The following is a 24,373-nucleotide window of genomic DNA, read 5'->3' as shown; positions in this document are numbered from 1 at the left end:
TTTAATGTGAACATTGAAGTGTGAAGGCTCAAGAAGTTTGGTGCATTCTCTTTCAAAACCGTGCCTTCTGAGATATTGGAAATAGTGCAAAAAAAAAAAAAAAAAGAGCTCCTTGCAAAAGAAAACTGCAAACAGTTCCCTCTCGTTTTCATCCTGATGCTGCGTTATTGCTTTTGTGGCGGCCGGCGGGGGGTGTTCTCTGCCGGCCTGTAATGCTGTTGGGAAATACTAGCAGTTGTAAAATCCATATGTCCGTGGATTAATGGCTTCAAGCTTTCGTGTTAGTGGTGAGACAGACAATATTAGAGTCCGTGGGGAGTTACAAGCTTATTAAGTCTGGAGAAGGCAGGGAAGGGTTTCCAGAACCATTTTGCAGAAGTATGTTAAGCAGCAGTAACTTGGCAGGAATTTACCCATAGTCCTATACTGTAGTTGATGAAGAATTGTGCAGTGACATCACATTTGTCCAACTGTTGTTGGATGAACGTCTATGTCAGGGGTACTGAAATACCAATCTTAAAGGTCCTCGAGGACATTTCTCACTGAGAAAAAGGTCCATTTGTTATATTTGGTCAAGGCACGAGCCATGATTCTGCCAAATCAAAATCCTTTTCTTTTAAAAATAAAAAAGGACAAAAATAAAATAAAAAATAACAAAGGTGAAATGTGATTTCCCTTTCACACATCCATTTAGATAAACACCGATATAAAACAATATAAAAGCCTTTATTATTGAACAATAATCCTGGATAAATATATCAGACAAGGCCATAAAAACCTCTTCCAGAGAACCAAGGTGAATCAATGTCTAAACAATCTCGGCTCCCACTGTTGGCTAAGTATCTTTGAGCGCATCTCTTCAAAAGTTGAAGTAAAGTTGCCATCGACCTAACGGCCTATCAACGAATTATAGAGATTACAGCCAATTTGCATTTGCTGAGCACACAGTGAAGGAAAGCACAACAGTGTTCAGCTCACGGTCTGCAAATACGCAACTTAAACAGTCAACAAACAGGTGGCTTGGGGGCCACATATGGACTCTGGGCTGCTATTTGAGGGCCATGGATCTGATATTTTGCAGTAAAAAAAAAAACAATAATGTAGAGAGGGAGGCTGTGTTTAACACAAATGTAATAATAATCATAAATAACTGGCCCTGGAGCGAAACATTATCTGCCGACTGAAGCTCGAATAAATCAGTATAGCTGCTTGCACGCGTTCACTGTAGTCTAGGTTCTGAGTGAAGTACAGTGTGGAAGGCTCTGACTTCAGCTGTCAGATCTATAAACAAGCGGTCAAATAGGTGAGGTCCCCGCTCTCAGCCTTCTAAGACTAGATGTCATAGTCTACGCTGCCTTGTTGATCGTTTGGTTCTCTTGCACTTTGAAAACCGTGCAAAATGGAGGAGCAGAGCATTGTTCCTCAGACTCTGCAGAATGTGATGCGGAGAACTTAATGATGTTGCTAGGGCCCCAGATTAAAAAGAACCCGTATCGCCTGTGCATACAAAACGCTTCAGAGCAACAGATATTTATCAAGTGCACGAGTCCATGCCTGCGTGTGTGTGTGTGTGTGTGTGTGTGTGTGTGTGTGCGCTCACTGAGCTCTGGCTTGTCTCCAGCTTTACGGATTGGTAGCACATTAAAGTGAAGGACGTATCACGCACCTGTGCTTGTGCCGCCACAGGGGAATGGCACACAGGTAGACAGGGTGCTGCAATCAGCAAGGTGCCCCACATGCATGCAAATGGACACACACACACACACACACAAGTCACTGTGTTTGTTTTTTTTCCCCCTCTCTCTCAACAATGGTACTGCATCGTGAAGTAAAGAACACGTATGTGAGCTGTAAGGCCCGATTTAAAATTTGACACCACTGTAGGTGGTTGATACACTGAGGTTCAGTTGCACCAGCGCCCTTTATCTTTAGCTGATTATGTGTGTGTGTGTGTGTGTGTTGGGCGGGTGACTTTCTGTGTGAAGGATGTTACAGTGAAGCATTTTACAGTCAACATCAAATCGAGGAGACCTTGCAGCTGTGAAACCGCACGCCCGGCCGTGCGACTCACCGCAATTCTCTCCAAAACAAAGCAAGTTTGTTAGCGTTTGCGTTTGACTAAACTGCGGCGTAGAATGTGTGAACGCCCGAGGTGTAAGTGTGCGTCGGGTTTCCTCACTCTGTCATAATGGATTATCTCTGTACGCTGGGAGCCGGCGCCTCTTCCGTCTGCTAGAGAGGCACGCAAGTTACATTATTCAGTGTTTTCCCTGTTCTGAGTGTGTAACAGCACTTACAGTACAGTCAGTGAAGCGTGCAGGTTCAAATGTTCTGAAGGACATGTGGAACAAAGACAATAGGATTATGTCAGACACTAAGTTACATAAAAACCTTCAATGTAATTTCGACAAGATGGAGTTTTATCTTTTTCTTTGGTCAATATTTTGAGGTTTTTGGCCATGATTTTTTTTTACCTCTTACTGAAAAAAATCTAATTTGCATCATTAAAAAAATTAATGGACAAGGAAAAGTTTTTTTTTCTGTATAATTTCCTACTTTAAAGAGCTTTGATTTTCCTCTCTGCAGTAGAAGTTATTATAATCATTTTAAGAAAATTACTTCAAATGTGTTTTTAGTGTCGAATATCTGCAGCGTGCTTGATAAAATAACTCAGTATCACTACATATACCTACATCAACAACAACAGGAAGAAAGAGTAGTAGCAGTGGAAAAATAATGATAATTTATTTAAGTCTATTGTATATAATAATGTGTATAATTGTTTGTTTGTTAAAAATTTGATTTTTTTTTATACATATATATTTGCTTTTAACTAAAAAGCACTTTTTTACCGTAACTACACAATGAGTCTGTTTGTTTGTTAAAAATTTGATTTTAACTAAAAAGGACTTTTTTACCGTAACTACACAATGAGTGTTAAACACTGTTAAACACGAGTATGGCCAGTTTGAACTCATTAAAGCTAACCAACCGTCCACTTTTACAACTGCCAGCAGCTAATGGTCTTCATTTACTCCACACCATAAAGACTAAGTAATGTGAATTCAGCTAGAGCTGGAGGCTTTCTAGAATACAGGGGACAATTTTTTTTCTTCTTCTTCTGGCCTTATTTGTAACTGCGTTGATATTGGGCGAAAGTTAAAAGTTCATGTAACGAATACATGAAAAATGTAACGCGAGCCGCATCTGATCGTCCATGTGAGAGATGAATGCGGGGACCTCAGCCGATGTTGCTGCAGTGTGATAGCTGTCGGTCTAGAACACCTGTCTGTAAACCCTACACCACCCCGGGGATCCAGCGTGTCTGCGATCAAAGTAATTTACCACGTAATCAGATACAGACATAAGAGGCAGAGCAATGCACACATACGCACCGGCTTTTCCCATTAGGCTGCTTCATTGTCTCACGCCACTCGACGGAAGTTTTGAAGTGCTAATTGTGTGTATGTGAGAGTGAGTGTGTGTCTGTGAAGGGCTGCTATGAGCTGTGTTTTGTTGTGCCTTTTGATGTGTGTGTGTCTAAATATATATTTGCGTGCGTGCGTGCGTGTGTGTGGGTGCACATCTATCTCTATGGGATACATGTCCAGCTCCATCCTGCACGCGAATCATGCGACAAATTGATTACATTAAAATATGCTAATGCTGGCTTAACTGTCCTCGGCATGTTAATATTGTGATTTACACCAGTGAAATTGATTAAAGGGACAGTACGCTCTTTCTTTGGGGGAAATGTGACATTGTGGTTGCCAAGGTTGAGTCGTGGGCCGGGGGAGGGGGGAGATGCTGACTTAGTGCCTACCAGTCCGTTTCTATTTGGGCTCTTAAGACAGCCAATCTTGGAAGCAAACTAAAATGTTAAGTGCTGCAACCGATGATGACCCTAGATACGTCAATATGTACCCGTGTGTGTGTGCGTGTGAGGAGGTCATCAAAAGAGCAAAGCTTCCAGAACTCTCCGACGTTATTGCCCTGCTCTTATTACATGCTGGTTTTCTCAGCACTGGGCCGTGCCACGCTGTGCCAAACTTGTGCCGTGGCTAGAAGACCACCTCATTCCAACCAGGGCACCCTCCATAGATTTGGTAAACACACACACGGTCAACTTTTGACCTTTACTATAACTCAAACTAAACCCTAGGTTTAGCAATGACCCTTAAATAAACCTCAGAGTAGAGACAAGTAGCACAACAAAAATAATTGACCAGGAGGCTGATGATTATAAACCAACAAACAAAGGTCATGCTTTAGACCAGGGCTCTGGTCTAAAGCCCTAAACCTAAACCCTGAAAGAGTCATTTTTATATTTTTAACAACACAAAATCACCAAAAACCATTTGTCCATTCTAATGATGGCAGTAGAACAGCATTGATGAGTTGTTGTTGTGATCATCAACCAGCGGCTCGCCGGCCAAAATGGGCCAGCCAAACCTTCCAATCCAGGCCGCAGCTGGATTCCAAAATAAACATCAAATATTATTGTTAATGTTTATTTGAGTGTCCGTCCCCCAAGACGTCGGTCCAGGAAAACATCTGTCCCTCTGACAAATATAGTTGATGACACCTGTTGTAAAACCTGTTGCACCACAGAGAGAGGGATGACCGTAAATCCATATTTGAGGTAGGACTCCTGGAATTGTCTGTCAAATACAGCTTTCTTGTCTTTGAAGACGTAGGCTCTTCTTCTGTCTCCTCATTGGCTCTTTTACCCTGTGCAAAGCAACTTTATAACGACGTTTATTTTTTGTGATCGTGTCAAGCATCTTGACATAAATCAGGTGTGAGTTATAGACAATGTGGCAGAGAGAATCCAGTAATTTTTCAAAAGCACAAGGTGTCAAACTCAGGCGCGTGGGCCAAATCTGGTCCCTGCTGTAATTATATTTAGCCTGCAAGATCATACCAAATGTGTATGAGGGCTGGTCGGCCATTATATAGCCACTATATACTGGCGGGATTTGTGGTATTGGTCATGTATGCATGATATTATAGCATTATATAGATGTACATTATTTTATATATAAATATATATTTTTGGTTGTTTTTTTTGTTGAAAAAATTATATTAAAAAGGAACTAGAGATAGAGAGAGAGACATATAAGAAAGGAATTTATAATATTAAGCTTTGGTCGTTCCAGAGGGCTGGTCGGCCATTATATAGCCACTATGTACTGCCGGGATTTGTGGTATTGGTCATGTATGCATGATATTATAGCATTATATAGATGTACATTATTTTATATATAAATATATATTTTTGGTTGGTTTTTTTGTTGGAAAAAAATATATTAAAAAGGAACTAGAGATAGAGAGAGAGACATATAAGAAAGGAATTTATAATATTAAGCTTTGGTCGTTCCAGATTTTATGTTTATGTAAAACTAAAGTGCGTTTCTGCCTGAAAAAAAATCAACATTATATTGCTGAACAATATGCACAATTGCAGTACATTTTTCAATGATTATTGAGTTTGAATATTGAGACCCGCGACTTTGTCCCAATTTTTAAATTTGGCCCACTGTGAAATTGAGTTTGACACTCCTGGTCTTTGCTGTTAGCTGAGAGCAAACAAGTAAAAAAAAAATAAACTCAACATTTAAATTTGTTTTGAACGTCACAGCGCCGTCCCATTTTCAATCTTCTTAAACAAATGTTCAATTTGTTGCATCAGCAATCAGTGCTTCCTTTATTAGGGAGCCAATCTAAAGATGCTAAAGAGATGACTGCGTCTCAGGAGCCACAAGTTGTAGACCCTCATTGAAGACTGAATGCTTGCGTCTCCAAAGTCATCCATTGTGTGCATGTGTCACGTGCAACATCTGCCACAATGGCAGATACAGAAAGAGTCACCAAATAACAGAGAGTGTCCTCAGAGTTAGGTGCATAGTGAAAGAGACGTGGTGGTATTTCTTTCAGGGACAGATGATCTTATCTGCCATTATAGATTTAATTATCTGTTTTTTTACTTCCAGAAAGTGAAGCTGCGTCTGTGACAAAGGGTGTTTTTTTTTTACCGCCTGTGTATAAGATAGATGAGGTAAAAGACAAGCTCAAAAGGAGGAGGACGATGAACATTGTCCAACTTCAGAGAATAGAAATAATGAAAATATTTTTGCTTCTATATATAGTTCATTGCACTGCAGTGGCGCTGTCATGAAGTGATTCCTCAGCTTGACATGTTTCATGGTGATACCCTTTGAATATGTTACACCTTCATGAAGTTGCTATTAATTACCGCAGTTTCTTTTTTTGAAAATATGTACTTGATGGGGTTGGGGGGTGGAGAGTATTCCCCGGCTAATACAGTACGTCATTAATCACTGAAGACTGGCTCATTTTTATATTGATTTTTTTTTTTAACTTTCTGCAGTTTGGTTTGTAATCTACTGATTGGAATTGAAATGTGACTTTACTTTTAATATGAGTGTTTTTAATTAGATACATTAGACATGCATCAGGCTCCATGTATATTAACAATGCAGCAGCGGTTCGCGTAACATGGCAGCACGGTATTTCTACCACTGTAGCATCCATTGACTGGCCCAAAGACGAGATGATTAGACGCAGGGGGAATATACAGCCAGTGACGAGAGACAAGCGTGTACCAAGTGGGGATGGGGGAGGGGCGGGGGTCGAGCGTGGGCAGCGAGGGGGGAGAGACAACAAGAAACACAGATGTCCTTGAAAAGATAAGTGTGTGGTGTGGCAAGGGGACAGGGTGATCAACGCCGAGGGAGAAAGGGGACGTGAGGCAGGACGCAGAGGAGGAAGCCGCTCGGCTGATGGAGTGCCAGGAGAGCTCAGACAGAGGGAGGGAAGGAGACAGAGACAAAGAGAAGACGATATAGTCCTCACTTGCGCCGCTTGTCCAGAGTATCCAGCCGATGAGGCAGTAAATTGCCCCTGAGTCAATGTGTGCTCTCCAAATACTGCCACGCGCTATTGATAAATCAGTGTGTGTTAATGAGAGGAGCCGGTGTGTCCTGATGAATCACGGCACAACAATGGGCTTCACACAGACACATAAATGACAGCCTATGGCCACGGTGCATGTGCTGACCACTGTCACATTGTCATTTGTTACTTGTACCCGCCCGGCATGAACGCGCACAAACCGACTGTTACACACAAACCGATTGGCACTTGGCCCCGTGCTGCAGTAACCACTCTGTGGTATTCTATCCTGTTAACAGAAAAGAGAATGGCTTCCACTGTAGCAGCCAGGCACAGGACTGGATAATAGCCATTTATATATGACCTCCATATTAAAAAAAAAAAAGAAAAGATTTCTATTAGACTCTCTGAGTATGTGTGTGTCTGCGTGTGTTACAGCTAAATTTGTGGCCCACATTTTTTGGGAAAATGCTGTTGCGTGCGCTCCGAGCTGACTGACCTTGTTTCAGCTGAGTGGGCTGTAATGCTGGGACATCATTAGTATGGGTTAGGTGCAGGTTAGAGGGTGTGTGTGTGTGTGTGTGATAGAGTGGACAAGGTGTGTGATGGTGTAGGGAAGCTCGTGGGTCAAACTAGGACACACACAAGAGTTGTACACAGTACGGAACAGAGAATCGTTTCACTACAAAACAATTCCCACAACTCTTTTTCCCTCTCCCTTTGGTTCAGTAATAAAAAAAATAACAGAAGCACAAATTTACTGTGTGCACGCCAGCATCAGTTTAGATTTAGGATTTGTAAGGGTTGCTGCCAGCATTAGTTTAGATTTAGGATTTGTAAGGGTTGGAAACAGAGAGAGAGGATTTTTTTGTTATAGAATATAAAAATGTTCAAGTACAAGTATGATCTTTTTTTTACATGTGGCAAAACTGTTGACAAGTCGGCTTCATGGCAAATGAATTCATATTCATCCTTGCAGTTTTTTTTTTTTTTTTACCAACTGAAAAACAATGGTTATTTGTTGGCTTGCCTGCCTGCAGTCCAGATCTGTGTGAACTAGTGACCGTGGACTTTTAACTACTCAATTCTTTTACACAAGAAAATAAAGAAAAAAAAATTGTAAAGACTGCAACGATCATACCCACAAATAAGAAACAAGTGTCAATACCAAAATATGTCTCCTGTTCAATTCAGTGTGGCATATGATAATATCAATCAATCGCACATTAATAAATAAAATATGAATATTTAACACTTAACATTTGTTCTGTGGCGCTTTGGTCCAGAGCCAATGTCTCTGTCATTGGTGTGGAACCCCAGGGTTCACCTCCTGGGCAAGATCAAATCCCAGTTAGGGCGGTTGGTACCTTCCAGTGGACAAGAAGGTTTACAAGGGGTTGCTACGGTGCAGTGTGATTTGCCCCCGCGACCTGGTAACGGATGAATGGATGGACATTTGTTCTTTGTTATTCGGCCAATATAGTATTAAGTGTTAAACACATCAGAATACGAGAGCACCTGTCCATTATGCTAGACAATGCGAGAGGCCATTGAGAATTATACACAGAGGAAGCCAAACATTGCCAATAGGAACAATAACAAAGAAAGCCGAAGGCAAGGTAATGGCAAGCTGTAAGCAGGCCACTCCACACTTCTGCCAAGAACAGGAGGAAGAGGCTGAGGAATAGTTTAGTTGTTTATTTCCAGCCAGGGGTCAACTGTTGCCTCAGGCTGACATTTAAACACGGAGGAAAAGGGGGTCAACAGTGTCTCGGATGTGCTGACCACGCACATAGGGACTTTGGAGAGAGTGATGAGATGAACTCGGACCACTGCATCAGCAAATGCCCAAAACGGCAAAAAGGTTCCTAATGTGTCTCTGACTACAGTCTTCATACCTCGTCACAGCGATTACCATAATAAATCTGTAAAGAGTGTGAGATGCTCTCGGGCCATTATGATGGAAATGGTGTTTAACAATGGGTTTGGCTTGTGCATGGCCTTCACCCAAAGAGCTGGCACTGACCCGACCTGACCAACATATCATATGACCATAATTACAATATAGAGAGCAGCCACCTTGGCAGCAGATGCTGCTGCACACATTAGGGGTTTCCCATGTAATTATCGGGATCAACCTGATGTGGGTGGGCAATAAATAAAGTAGGGCACATGCACATAACAGGAGCAGTAGAGCTTACACAGTGCATGTATGTGAAGACAGGAGCATTCTCATAAATTACAAAAAAAAAAATTAAACCATGCCAAGGTTCCCCAGCAGACACTGCTACCAAATATGTAGCAACATCTTTTAGAATGCATTCATTTTTGTACTTTAATTTACCTTCAATAATTATTTTAGTTGTTTAGCATAATCAAATTAATAACAAACATGCGCTAGCTAGCTACATGCTATCTTATGGAACAGAGCATCTTGATAACAGGCCTGTTACTGTACATGCTATCTTATGGAGCAGAGCATCTTGATAACAGGCCTGTTACACAAAGATCACACAAGATGCAGCGGTCTCACGATGCGTTCAGTTATCATCGGAAACCTGAGGATCTGACTATCACAGCAGTTTACATGTTGTATAGTTCAGAACAAATGGTTATATATATTTTTTTTTTTTTCATATCTCCGATTTCTGAATAAATTTAATTTTTTTTTCATATCTCCGATTTCTGACCCTCCGGGTGGCAGTGACCCCCACTTTGAAAACCACTGTACTGAAGTATTCATTTATTAAACAAACTTGCAGCACTATTATTACATTAGGTATCCTAGTTATTAATAAAGCTAATATTGTTATAAATAACTGAACATGTTATGTTGGAATTTAATGAAAAAAAAACTTTCTGCTTCAGTGGATCAAATGTTTAGTCTCTCACTTGAATGTAAATGATTGTCTTAAACACAGACAGAGGTTGCACAAATAAAATGTCACAGTCTCATTTAACTCCAATGAACAATTTTGCAATTACATTTAACAGGGAGGCATACAAGATAAATTAGGCCACACTGTGTTACACTTGCCTTCAGGGAAGCACAGGGGAAAGTAATGGCTCCCAGAATGGAAAATGAGTTGCCTCCCGACGTTTTTATATCACTATAAATCACTGCATGTATGAGACAGGTTTGTTGTGTGCTTACAGATTACCAGCTTGTGTAGGGATGCGTTGACGACCTCCTCAACAAAGTCATCACCGCGGTCGGAGTGCAAAATAGTTCTGCCTCTCATCCGTGGCACAGAGCTGTGCAGATTTGAGCTGGAAGCTAAAGATCCACTATATTTCCTGTCCCGCCATAAATACAAGGCATGCAGCTAGCAGGAGGGTGGACTGGGATGACTAAGATTAAGCCTTCAGCTGGAAATTACAAGCAAGGGAAGTTCTCCATTTATTTACTTACTTATTTATTTATTTATTTTTGTGGAGGAGGATTGAGCTGTACTTTGGCCAGTCAGCGACTGAAACCAAAATCCAGATAACAAACCAATAAAAACACAGTGAAGTGAAGATGTGAGGGTGGACAGGTTGCTTAGAGGAATAGACAAAGATGTTTGTTCTAGAAACTCACCCGGTCTTTTCTCCATTTTTCTTCCACGACTGCCGCATAGTCGAACCTTGGAAATTAATATGAGGATTTGCTTTTGGCAGAGTGACTTGTTGCTCTTCGGACAGGGCTTGCGCTTGCTGGCGATCTGCCTGTTTTGCTGGGGGTCTTTGACCTCTCGCCGCTGGCGAATGAGGGAGCTGGCGAGGGCGGCCATCTTCCCAGGGCTGACCCTGTCGCTGCCTCACCAGCCTCTGGCAGCTCGGTGGCACCCAGGTGTCGGGGGGTAACGCGGGCCACCCCCCTTCCCACTCACCCAGGGTGACAGAGCACTGCTAAGGGATGGCTGCAGTGTGGAGGGGGGGGGGACTTCTGAGGTAGAATCAAAGCAGCGGAGGGAGAGGGGATAGAAGGGGAGTTGATGAGAAGGTAGGCTGGAAGAAGGGTAGGTCTTTCAGAGGCCCATCGAAACAAGAACTTTGAATGATCTGGGTAGAGAATAATGATCAATTGTCCTGAATGTTCTCTCTGTATTAATGGGAGTCAGATATAGGTCTGGTGCCTAATCGCTCCTTTAATGGGACAAGTCATTTCTCCTCGAACACCATGGCAATGTAGTCACTGACCTCCAATGCCCCTTTCCTGGAACTAGTGGACCCTCAGCCTCCTCCTGGGGATCCGGGAAAGTTTAACTTAGTCCTTTTCGATAGAGGTTAAGCAACTCAAAGAAAAATCACATACAGTCTTTCAACGTCCAGATCAGAAGCATTATCGAAATGCCCCGATAATAATTCCCCAAGTCAAATGGACGGTGCCGGGACACTCGGCAGATCCTTCCTCCTGCTCCTCACTTGTAAAAATTCTCCATCCAAAACATTGTCACAGTGAGAGAGAAAAGAAAGTACCCTCCAGCCTGATGTATCAGCTCCACAAAGACTGAAGGGCTGTTGACGGAAGCTGCTGCTTGGAGAGTGGCTCTTTTCTTAGCCGTCTTCCAGCCTCCCCTGGCATCACCCTTGCATTACCCGCACCCTGAGAGGTAGAAGGAGACAGACAGAGGCTTCACAAATCCAACAGTTCCCAGAGATAGAGGTGACATTCATGAACGAGAGAGCGCACGACTGGAGAGACAGGGACACTGTGAGTGAGGGGGAGAGAGAGAGAGAGAGAGAGAGAGAGGGAGGAAGGGAGTGCAGTCCTCGGTTTGGGCTCTCCAACTCTCTGAGCAGCGCACTACACCACAGCAGAGCGCAGCGCTGTGTCCTTCAGCCTTGTCTGCCACTTCACAGTTGGGAGAAGGAGGGATGAATGAATGGTGGGATAGAGAGAGGGAGGAGAAGAGAGGAGATGAGATGGGGGGAGTGGAGGGAGGCGAGGGAAGGGGAGGTGTTCTGGCAGGTAGCCATGCCTTACGGTAGATGCTGTCCTGCCGTGCTCGTGTGAGCGTCTCTGCCGGTGTGTGACTCGGGTCCCGTGTTGCTCTGTGGAGTCCAGCTGCACAGTGTGTTTCTGTGTGAACGTGTGTGTGTGAGAGAGAGAGAGAGAGTGGAAATGAAAGGGCACCTCTCAGCCCCAGTGCACAAGTGTGTGTGTGTGTGTGTGAAAGAGCGGCACAGTGTGAAGGTGTGTGGATGTATGGGAGTGGAACAGCACGTGTGTGAATGTGTGGCTGTGTGTGTGCCACTCTCTGACTTGTCCCTGATCACAATGCATTACCAAGCTGGTGCTGGCAGTGTGCGCTGTCCTCTCTCTCTCTCTCCCTCTCACTTAGATACACACACACATTCCTTCACTCTTTCTCTTTTTTCTCCCTCTCCGTCTTTCCAGACCATTTCCCTAAAACCCTCCCTCTTCTCTCTACCTCCCTTTGCTCCTCCCCCTTCTTTACTCAGATGTGTCTGTCAACATATGCTGTTCAAGTTACCCTCCTCTCCAGTGTCTTCTTCTGTTCATTCACTTCACAGAGCCCAGTTAAACTGGGCCGGGTCAGGGTGGAGGGTTGGGTTTGTTCCATCTGCCCATTTGAATATACTAAATTTACTTTCAGGAAATGAGCGACACTGCCATTTGTTCAGTTCTCTCTTTAACGGGACAAAGCCTGAGTCAGTGAAGACATTTCTGTCACATCACATTGTTCGTGTAACATTCTGTGAGTATCTTTATCGCAGGACAATAAATCACTGTGTGGCACAACACCAAACCACCAGAAAGTGCAAAATCATTAAATACACAATTTGTTCGTTTTCAGCGTGCGTATCCTTAACAGTTATGGTAAAAAGTTTGAGCATGTGGGCCAACATACGCTAGTTTATTTTACATATCCTAGTTAGGTGTGACTGCTCGGAACGAAGCTCCAGGTCTAGATTGTCGTCATGCTCACTCATTATTACCAATACTGTGCAACATGCCTAGGTTCATAAAACAGGACTGAAACCTAGTTTTCGCTAAGTACTTGCACTTGTACTCCAAATACAAAAGCTTTTGTCTGTCCCTTTCAAACTCTTAACTCAGCACTACCCCTAGTGGATGGAATGCTTAAACATGTAAATGTGTAAATGTTGGCACGGGGATAAGAAGGCAGTGACATTTGAAACGCAGACGTAGAAATGTGAAGTTGGCACGGGGATAAGCAGGCAGTGACATTTGAAACGCAGACGTAAAGGCAGCATAAATTAGGCCCATTTTTTTTATTTATTTTTTTGCCCTTCTAAAAGTATTTGAAGTGCGAGCCTTGGACCAGAGCAAATACTGTATATGTTAAACTGCAGTTTCTTTTGAAAGTGACTCAGTCGTAAACTGAGTTACTGGTCAAACTTAATGTAATTTTTTTTATTATACTGTAATCATAATCATAATTCAAACATGTTCGACCCAAATCATTACAAAACACAGCTTAGAAACGATGTTACGTCTCTTTGGTGTACAGTTATTCTCCCTGTTGGCTGAGTCATACAGCCTGAAGGCACTTCATGCTTTTCTAAGGTGTTCTTGATCAAATATTCAGCAGTGGTATAAGCAGAATTTCCCCGAAGTTCATGGCACTGGACTGCGAGCAGATGAAAAGAGAAATCTTTTTGGTGATGCAAGTTTTATATTTAACTTTGATAACAGATAAGTAACGGTGTCTCGGCTTGGAGCAGCCATTGTTCCCCTGAGAAAGCAAATTTAAAATGACAGTGGGAGTCTGTGATCGCAGGCAGACCTGCTACTGGCTCCCCGTCTCTGTTTCTGCTGGCCAAGCAGGAAAGAAGAAGAGAAAACCCTGCAGGATTTCCCCTGTGCACACACGTACACACTAACACACACACACAAAGTCACCTATCAGCACCGTATTGCAGCTTCCTAAGCTGTTATATTACATAATTATCTCTCTTTCTCCCCCTGTCCTGTCTGCTTACTGCACCAAGGCTCTCCTTCTCCAAACCCCACCCAAGGGCATTCCTCAGCCTCTACAAAGATACCCCCGCATCCTCTCCACCACCACCAGCACCAATCCCCATGGATTTGACTCCACCTCTTAAATCACAAATTGGTTTAATGCTGAAACAGACAGTCCACCAACTGAGGGGAAAACTAAGAGCTTCTCCTCTGAACTACTGCCTTAAATATCTGATTTGATTCAAGCTTGTATTCACTTTACCTTTAACTTTACCTTTAACATTTGTGGGAGGTTGTAAATCTCCCACTCCCCACCTGCTGATGGGCAGTCTTATGTTGAGGGTTCGCCCTGTAAGTTTCCCAAAGACTGGGTCGCAACCCTCAGGTGGGTCGCAAGAGTTTTTCTTTTTTGGGTCGTCTCGCATCATGTTTCCCAGGAGGTCACGGTCAGCGCAACGAATAATTGTTAATTAATTAGTCAGTTATCACTCGGTCAACAATAACATATCCTCATTAATGTTCAATAATGGTCAAGTACACCTTTATTTTGTGATTTACGAATAATGTCTATTGACTTGGTCGTGAAGGTTTGTGACTTATAAAATATGGGTCCCCAGAAAAAAGTTTGGGAAACACTGCTGTGAGAGAAAAAAGGCAGAGCTGGTATGCTGGTTTGATATTCAGTTTACAGACTAACAGACTAACAGCTGCTTTTGAATGAAAATATGTTCATGTTGCATTGCACTTGTTATGGTATTTTTACTACACCAGGAGACTTGAAGGCGGTTTGCTGTTGTTGGCCAAAAGGTTAAAGGACAAGCATTAAAGACATTGAAGTTATCCAAACATTTCTGAAAAGCATGTTTTTTGTTTTACTTTACCGACTGACCTAGAGAATGCCATTTATTTTCTAAATGTAGTACATTGTAATACTTGGTATTTGCAGTCAGAAAACTACTAGATTGTCAGAAACAGATACCCATCAGTTTCTACTACTTGGGCAGTCATTGATTTGACTGGTGCAAGGTGCAATATCTCATAACTCCAAATACTGGTCATGTGCGCTGGATATGGGAATTTAAAAAGAAAAAAGTGATTGGAATTGTGTTTATTTTCCTGGTAGTCAGGAGTACCATGTACTGTAGCTGCATGTATGACTCTTTTTGGGACCAGTAATGACACTGCTGACCTTGACAATGGAGCTGCACACATACAAAAAGTGATCATTAGAAATGTTCTGTCTGCATGTGATTGATCAAGAAATTCAAGGTTACAGCACAGGCACCTACAGCAGAAATTAGCTTCAAGGTTACAGCACAGGCACCTACAGACGTTTTTGTAAGGAAATGGCGGTGGATGTGCGTTTGATCAAGACGCCACAAACGCAGCAGATGTAACATCGGACAGAAAGACAAATGTGCGACAGAGAGTGAAAAGATCATTTGTCATTTGAGGGGGGTTGCGAGGGGGGGTCTCTAGACTGTAGACTTTCGTGTCATTTATTGCACAGAGAACCTTGTCATCACAACTGTACGGAGCTTTGCAGCAAAGCTGTGTTGACACAACACTGTATATTTACTTTTAAGACGTGACGTTACTCCTGCTAGTTTTACACCATCCGTGGCTCTGATATTTACACCGTGCCATCGCTTGGCCTCACCGCACACCAGATTGATTTCTCCACTTTAAAGTGTGCAGATGGACGGTGATGCTAACCACGTGATAGATGAGCCTTTTGGTTATTTCATTTACTCCTACCTAATGCTTGTATTTTGATGTATGATTTAGGAAAACCAAGGCACCAAATCCACTGAATCCTGTAATGTACAACTGTTAATATTAGACTAAGAGTGGCTAAATAAATCCAATTAAAACAAAAAAAAAAACAAAAAAACATGACAGAGCATTTTTAAAACCGCCGAGTGTGTAATTGTGTAAACGCTGATGTGAAATGTTTAAAAAATGCATGATTGACTTTTATGTCTCTTGTGAACTGCGTTGACCCAAATTTTTGTTAATTGCTTATATTGTGCGTGTGTAAGTGAGTGCGTGCGTGTGTGTGTGTGTGTGTAAGTGAGTGCGTGTGCATGTGTGTGTGTGTGTTACATTGTCTGTGTGTTCACCTCAGTATCTCCTCACACAGCTTTGGAACAGACACTGGTAAATTAGGCTTAAGCCGAGCCGCACTGCTTCAAATAACGTGGTCACGCTGATTACCCTCGGCGCCTGTAAACCAGCACGAGCCAGAGACAAATTAGTTGGGATTGATAGTTTATTTGTGTTCGTGCCTGGTCTTTGTCTCACTGCTCAAATGTCGCCTAGTAAATAAAGGGAAAGTTGTCCAATTTTTAATTTTAAGTCTTTCTCTTAAGTACAAAACATCATTAAAAGCCTAATACAACCTGCTGAATTTGTAATTACTGTGACATTGAGACATTAAGAATATTCTGTATGCAGGTTATTCACAGTACATGAATAATAACAACAATATGAGTAATGATAAATGTTCATTTTTGGACCATTTTTGTCAAAGATACCCTTTCAAAAATTCAAAACAACAATTACACAAATGGCAAGCTTTTAGTTCTCCCCATTTGCTTGGGTTCATATGCAAACCAGACTATTAAAAAAAAACCTTAATACAGAAATGAATAAATAATTCCCAGAGCAATTAAAAATGTATTAAATTATCATTTTTGGATAACAGGAATTTGAGAGGCTGCTCCTACCAAACTAAAAAAAAACAACATTAACCTAAAAACAAAGTTAAAAAACAACAACAACAAACAAAACATGGTTGCTGTGTGGTGTTCTGCTGGAACCATGGAGCAGGGGACCAATCAGCTTGTAGTTTTCACCTGGATTATTTTTTTCACCAGTAAATCATACACAGACAAACACACTTCCAGGAATAGAGGTAAAAACACAGGGCGTGGCATATTAGTAAAAAAGTGGTGAAAAAGATTGTGTTTGTTTTGACATATATTTATAGCTTAAATTAATTGTAAAGTTGTAAAGTGTAACGTTGTCTATCTTTGGCTCAAACCTCTGTATGCCAATCAACTGTCTGGTTTAGTGTTAGCAACAAGGGAACTAAGAGCAGCATCGGAGAAGAAAAACAAATTGTCATCAAAAGTCATCATATTTCCCACTGTTATGACACAGCACTTTAAGCTAAAGATGAAGACTTTACATTGGAGCAGCCAGACTGTGACGTGTGAGACAATCCAATTATTTTTATTTAATAGTTAAATGATTATTCAATCCTGTCATTATGAAATGAATTATAAACTTAATTAGTACAATAATTAAAATATTTATCATCCTCTTCAATAATTACACCATTTATTACAAAACAAGGACAACACTGTCACAGAGTAACATTAATTACCTGCATTTCTTTTTTTTACAGCAGAGCCTTTTTGCCTTGAGTCAATACCATTAACTATATGGAGGTTCCTATTTTTTTTTTCTTCAGAAATTATTAATAACACTCTTGTCATAAATATGGCTCAAACCCCGTCACCGTCCCATTGGGGTAAAAGACAGAGCTTGGACTGTTTTGCAACAAATTACTCTGCAGAGAGAGGAAGCTGTTTTTCCGTGACTTTGACAAGGAGATACCAGGCCAGCCAATCAGCTGTTGTGGTTGTTAAAATGACAGACATGATGAATGTGATATGATTAAAAATGAAATCACAAAAAAGTAAACCATCCTCAACATGTGGCCATTTGATTTAATTAAAGCTTGCACCTAAAGGAGCCCCCCTGCAGGAGGTGCTGTCGATTTAGTAGTGATACCTAGTTCTTGCACAGCAGTTATTTATATATATATAACTGTCATATATATACAGTATATGTGTGTGTGTATATATAAATGTTATCCAAGAAACGGAAATTATAAAAGGAATGACTTGTGAGTCTTAAATATTCCTTATTTTAGTTTTTAAGGCTACTACTTAGCTAGTCTACACTGAGCTAAGTTATGTATAATGCACTGTTTGCTATTACTGCACAACACATTGTGATTGAACGTATCCTCTCTAATGTTTATTCTGTCTGGTAAGTATTTACTACCTCTCAGAGTTTTACTGCCTTGTGCTGCTGCATTGCCCCATTTTAAATATCCCCATCAGGAGACTGATCAAGAGAAATCTTCATCTTTATGGTTGCAAAAACAAATGTAGATCATATGACATTGACTGAACCATGAGAAATTTGCTGCAATAAATCGATGAATATAAATGCCAAAACCATACACAAATTGAACGATATAAAAAATAATACTTTTATAATATATTATATTTATATTAATATATAATTTAATTATAATGTAAAATTATAATTAATATAATATATTATATTATGTTGAAAACAGACATACATTAATCATGTTGCAGGTCGTACCATTCAAAACAGTCAAAAACCAGGTTAAAGCAATTAAAACTATATTTTTTATATAATATAAATTTAGAAAAAATACATTTAAAAAAATAAAGGCATACAAACATTGTAGTGGAAGAATTTACTTAAGGGGTTTTTTCCCCTCTTCACAAAATTATCTTTTTGTATTTAACTTAACTTTAAAAACTTAACTTAACTTGTCTTTAAAAAGCAGACTTGGGTCCTGAAGGTTTCAAAAAGCTGCCCACTGTTCACTTTGGTGATGGGTTAAAGACAGAGGTCACATTTGGTTGTGTGCAGTGGTGTGCTGTGTCACAGTGACAAGGAGTTCACTTTCTTTCTTTCTTCTTAAAAGTTAATGATGAATTTGGGTGCAGATCGTAGTACAGTATGTATGTAGTGGCATGGCGTCTGTGCTCAATTCTACATTGATTGGGACATACAAAACAAAACAAAACGTACCATTTTTACCATCAACGATCCATTCATTCGCACACTTTAATACATTTGAATTTCTGTACATGGTAAATGCCAATATTTGTTGGTGAAAAAGATATTTTAAAGGATTTCTTCACCTCCCAAATATTTGACTTCCTCTGTATGTTCTAGACTTGGACGGGGGTTGGTGAGTCCAGTGCTTTCACCGAACTTTTGCCTAAAGACTACAGCTATTTAAATTCCCTGCGGACGTAAGGACGAGGAGGAGGAGGAGGAGGAACGGCAGTTGTTTTCAAGAGTCATTCTAAAGGTAAGCAGCTTTCATCATACTCGTTTACCAGGGTTGAACTGAGTTTCTCTGAGCTGCTTTGCTCTCACATGATTTTGTGAATGATTTTGCTGATTTCCTGGCTGGTGTTATGCCAATGATAACGTTGTTATCGTTGGGGATTTGAATATCCACGTATGTTGTCCTGATAGGCCAGTCACTGTAAATATGATAATGTTGAATATCCAAGTATGTTGTCCTGATAGGCCAGTCACTGATTCAATTGAATAATTTGTGCAGTCCGAGCGTAGACACACACTAGCTCTTGTTTTATCATATGGGTTGCCAGTTCTGAAATCTGTGACGCAGTATTTTGGGATGTATTACTTTAGGGTTGCTGTTGGCTGTACTACAGTTAAATCTGCCGCCGCTGCTCGACGCTGCCGTATCATTAACCCTTCCACTGCTGTTCAGTTCTTAGCTTTTCACAGAGAAAACTGCGTCCTCCCAGAGTTTGTGTAAAACACGAAGACGCTTAGCTTAGCATCTTAAAAGCCGTTATAAACAAGGTGGCTCCCCTAAAAACCAGACGGCCTAAAACTAAATTCGAGCCCTTCAAAAATGAAGCTGATGCTCAGGTGCAGCTCCGCCACATCCTCTCCTTGGCCTTCGTTTTAACTATTTCCTAGAAGAGGTTGACTCTGATGTTTTTTTTCTGTAAGCGTTAAAGTCATAATCAAATAAAGATGGTTTGGATTGGACTGGATAAACTGCCCCCTCTGAGAGGACAGAAAAACGAGTAACTCTTGGGCGAAATGCAAAAATGAGATCTGCAGATAGCACACAGTTGCGTTCTGTCCATCATGTGGAGAACGTTGACGATGTTGAACATTGAAAATTGGAGAAAATCCAGCAAATTACTGTTATAAAGTGTTTGTGAAGAGGAAAATTCTTAAAGTAGTTTTTTTTTCTTCTAAATGTTTCTATCATCTAAAGTAAAGTTGTTATTGGTTATATTGGTTATAAAGCGTTTTTTGTTACTATTTTGAGTGGATTTACACAGTGCGGGTGAAAACGACCCACAACATCATCTTTGTAATCTGCTCTGCGCTGACATTCCTCGACACATTAAAGCGTCCAGATTTTACACACGGGGTCATGACCCTGGAAGCTCTTTGTTTGTAAATGACTGGTTATTTTTTACGCAACAGCGTGTGTCGGTAAATAGTTTTGGCGCGGCCTTATCATCTGGGTGATTAGGAGGGTGATGCACAGCTGGGGTGACAATATCTATACACGGTGATGTACGGGCTGTGTTCATAAAGAGACAGCCGGGGAGATGGATGGAGTACAGATTAAATATTAGGGGAAATGAGGACAGTTTCATGAGCAAAGATAAACCGACACTGACGACGCTTCACCCAGTGGAACAAGGTGGAGCACAAAATCTCAACACCGCAATTATATTCAGTTGTTGGTGGAGCTCCAAGTGAAAGATAATTCAGGTTTATCTGATGTTACTCAGATGTGATTGCGCAGCAGCAAATCTGTTTTGTTGGTAGTGAAAGTTGAAAACGCCTCATTGTGGTTAATGACATCTCAATGCTGAAGGAAACATAGGAGATAAGAAGAACTGTATATACATATATTCTGATACATATTTGTCAACTCTAAAACAACATACGCCTCCACAGACGTGGACGTCAACATACAGTAGTTTTTTCTAAAATCGCTGGCAAATTGAGAAATATTTTCTGAATCGCTACCATTTGCATATTACAAATTAGGTTTGGGAGCAAGGACACATAGTAAAGGGTCAAAAGGTTAACCCCGGTCTGAAAAATGAAACCATGTTGCATTGTTGAGCTTGACTGTAATCAGCAGTCAGCACTGGTCATTTGTAATGAACATAAAAAAGCAATATTTTAGTGCTGGGATTCCCAACAGTGCACGAAAAAATAAAATAAATAACCTGACTTCAACCTGACTAAACATTTATAAGAAAGCATATTGGGCTTTTTTTTTTTTCTTTTTTTTTTCCAAAGGTGTGGAGAATTGGGGGTGTGTCAATCCAGTTGGGACAGAGAAACAAATGTGCAGCTGTTTTAGGGTTTAAAACAAAAAAAAATTGGGAAATCCATATGAAACTGTGCAGAAGGTTCTCTCATATTTCCAGTAACAGACTGTTGAGATGAACATCACACAAACCACACACACAGTCGAAAAGGTGAAAGAAATTGGCCACAGAAGAGCTTCTGTCAAGAGCGATTCATGTTGTGATTTGTGCGATTTATGAGCTGCAAATAAAGTTTTTGCCAATTTTTTTTTTTTTCCAAATCCCGCCTGCTGTTTTCCTGGAGGCAGAGTGGAGTAACACATCACTGTAACGTGCACTTGGACCAAAGTGTGTGTAGATGGTCAAACTTGGCTGGATTGCTCAGTTGCAGCCGAGGAGCTAAGCGTTGAGATGAGGCTGAAAGTAAACCCAGACAGTCAGTGAGCTCAGCTCCAGAGCTTGGAAGCTGTTCCTCTGGCGAGCGGACATAAAAGCTGGCACAGGAGGCGGCGCTAGCCGGGCCCGGCTCGCTGGCACTGCCGCGGCTACAGAAGTGCTGCGCGATATCACAGTGAAACAGATTGAGATTAGCCCTCCGTGGTCCACAGAGGAGCAGAGAGGGATGTAAGTCGGGCAGAGGATGGAGAGGGAAGAAGTGATAGAGTTGTGGTGCAGTTTTCATCATTTTGGAAGGATATCCTCTAAAGTGCACATTAAGGGAAAGATTTATCTCCCTCCTTTCACGCTGACATTCTGTACCCATGCTTCATTGCAGGCAGCGACTGCCAGTATTTGCAGCCATTCGATGATAATAACTGAATGTCTTTTTCCAACCTGCCCTGGTTTCCGTTGTCCTACTTGACAACTCACATTTGCCTCACAGTCAACCCTCGGGGTAAATTGGCCCTAATTGCAAATACAACAGTGCGTTTCTGCAGCTCTGGATTTTTTTCGTTTTGTCATTCCAACACTTCTGACAGCTCCTGGAGTGAGACATCCCTCTCTTCTGGTTGCTCTCTGCTGCCATCATGTCCTATAGGAGTAGGTTCAAAGTGTCAGGGTGACACAGCGGCCTTTGATGGTATTAGCTGTGTGCGACAGAAACTGCTTTTTACACAGCACGATATCCTGTGTGTATTCTATATTTGTGCCATACAGTACCGTACTTGCACTGTATGGTTTGAATTTTGACTGCAGGGGTTTTACAAAATTGGATTAGCCATTATCACAGAGGATTACAAATAGGATGGTAGTCGCCAGGGAACAATATTTCTTACAGGGTGAGTGACAGCTCATCAGTTCAGTCAGGCCCACGCTGAGTGGGCCGAGCCCTGAGGCCCCTCGCAGCTGATTTGCTGGCTGATGAGAACTGAGGTGTGATGACACTAAACTGCATCCACATTTGAAGTTGTTTTTCTGCTGTAATCTACTGAAAATGTACTTATTTGTCATTGTTAGGACTAAATCGTTAGCAAACTTAAGGCCCGCGGGCTGGATCCAGCCCATCATGTGATTTAATGCGGCCCATCAGAGCTTCACATGTGTATGGTTGTGTTAAAGTCTGTACTAAAGTGTATTGGACAGGTTAAATCCAATGGTCGAATTCTGTGTTTGTAACATTGCATGGCACTTGCTCTAACTAACTATATTACTTACTTTAATACATACAGTTAGCATAAACTACATTTTCTTTTGAGACATATCCTACAATTTATGTGTAATATTATATATTCTTATTTTGCCTGTTGAGATTTTTGAGTTTCATTTATTTTAATGATAAAAAAGTCTGCTGCAGTCTGTTCAAAATTCTTCATTTCTGGTGAAACCATCGTCAGTACCAGTCTGTTCTATAAACGTTAATCCCAATACAGCCCACAACTTAAACTGGGAGACTGGTACAGCCCAATACAGCCCACAACTTAAACTGGGTTTTAAATGTCAGCCTCTTGAGTGATCGTGTTTGAAACCTGCCAAATTAGATAATCATTGATCATCAGTATAGACCGCATGTTTACTGTAAATTTTATTTCGAACAAAATTGATTAATGGACATTTGTTTAAACACTGGACATTTTGGACTTATTGACGCTATGTGAAGTTGGTTTAATAGTCGGAATGAATGATATATGTAACAGCCATTAGCAGCTATCTGAGTTCATTCATAGTTTAGATGTTTCAGCTGCCTTTTGGTCCTTTAATTATTCTTTTGGTTTCTGTTTCTGGTCATTCTTTCAGTGTTTATTCTCTGTTAATGATGTCCCCGGTCTATACCGAGGCAAATTAATCTTTGATTAATGGACATTAATCAATTTAGACCCCGGTCTATACCGAGGCAAATTATTCCCTATAGCGTCCCTACATAGGTCAATTAAGAGATTCCACAATCGACACATGGAGAAAAGCCACACATACCCGAAACATTCTCAAAACGTATTGGCATTTTCTGCGACTGTACCACACGCAGTAGCAGACATTTCCAGCACTACGTCAAGCATTGATATGCTTGGTAGATTTCACAGTGAGCTTTTACCCAATGTAATGTTTCTGACGTCTGTGATCTAACTGACAACAAAGTCAGACTTCTCAGAAGGATTTTATTTTTCTATTCCAAGAACATGAGTGTGTTAAATAAAGCTGTGACATCATGCATCGGTGGTGAGTCACAGTGCTCTGCCAGGAGGGTTGGCTCATCACTTAGCGTTAGAGGAAGGGCTTGGATCTGTCTGCTGGTTAAGGAGGTTATGTAAGGGACTGGAGACGCGGCATCGATGTGTCCGATGTGTCAATCTGCTGTTTGTTAGCCCCGTGGCGTAAACTGGAGACGTTATAAACCACAGTCCATTCAGGAGCTCTGTGCTCTGTATTGTGAAGTTAGTGGCTTATATATTTTCAAATTAAGGCCCTAATATATGCATAATGTGTTCAGTGGCCAGGTTACTAAAACAGGACTTGAAAACAGTCAACATCTGTTTTGTGACCATAGGAGGCATCATGTTGGAGGTGTACAGCACCATGGAATGCTGGGGCTCTGTAGTGCAGTGTTTCCCAATCTTTTCCACCAAAAACATGTGTAATAAAACATATTAATCTTCCAGTTTTGTGGACCTCATAATTGACTAAAATCTCATCCTGTTTATTTGAAGACAATGCTGATATACTGGCAGGAATTGAAAAAAGAGACTCACAAAGATCTTCAACAGCTCTGATTATCTTTTTTAGTTTTCATAGCCATCTGCTGCAACCTGGCAGAAGAGCATTCAATTGTTCTGCCCTTTATGCTTTGACAAGCAAAAAAATATATATATATTTTTCAGCTATAAAGTCAAATTTAATTTAATTAATTTTCCACGGCACACTA

The 24,373-nt window shown here is 41.1% G+C and overlaps 1 long non-coding RNA gene across 1 annotated transcript in view; it reads left to right on the top strand.

Annotated features, from left to right (window-relative positions):
• LOC112487641 (uncharacterized) overlaps positions 1 to 24,373 on the top strand; it is a 52,741-nt gene that overhangs the window by 18,450 nt on the left and 9,918 nt on the right. Inside the window, exon 3 of the long non-coding RNA XR_003050933.1 lies at positions 18,863 to 19,001. This is a non-coding gene — a long non-coding RNA (uncharacterized LOC112487641). The remainder of the gene's footprint in view (positions 1 to 18,862; positions 19,002 to 24,373) is intronic.

The sequence above is a fragment of the Cynoglossus semilaevis genome, chromosome 1 (assembly GCF_000523025.1).
Source record: "Cynoglossus semilaevis isolate Cse_v1.0 chromosome 1, Cse_v1.0, whole genome shotgun sequence".
NCBI classification, from domain to species: domain Eukaryota; kingdom Metazoa; phylum Chordata; class Actinopteri; order Pleuronectiformes; family Cynoglossidae; genus Cynoglossus; species Cynoglossus semilaevis.
The sequence above is the reverse complement of the archived record's forward strand: the minus strand, read 5'-3'. Positions and strand labels throughout refer to the sequence as shown.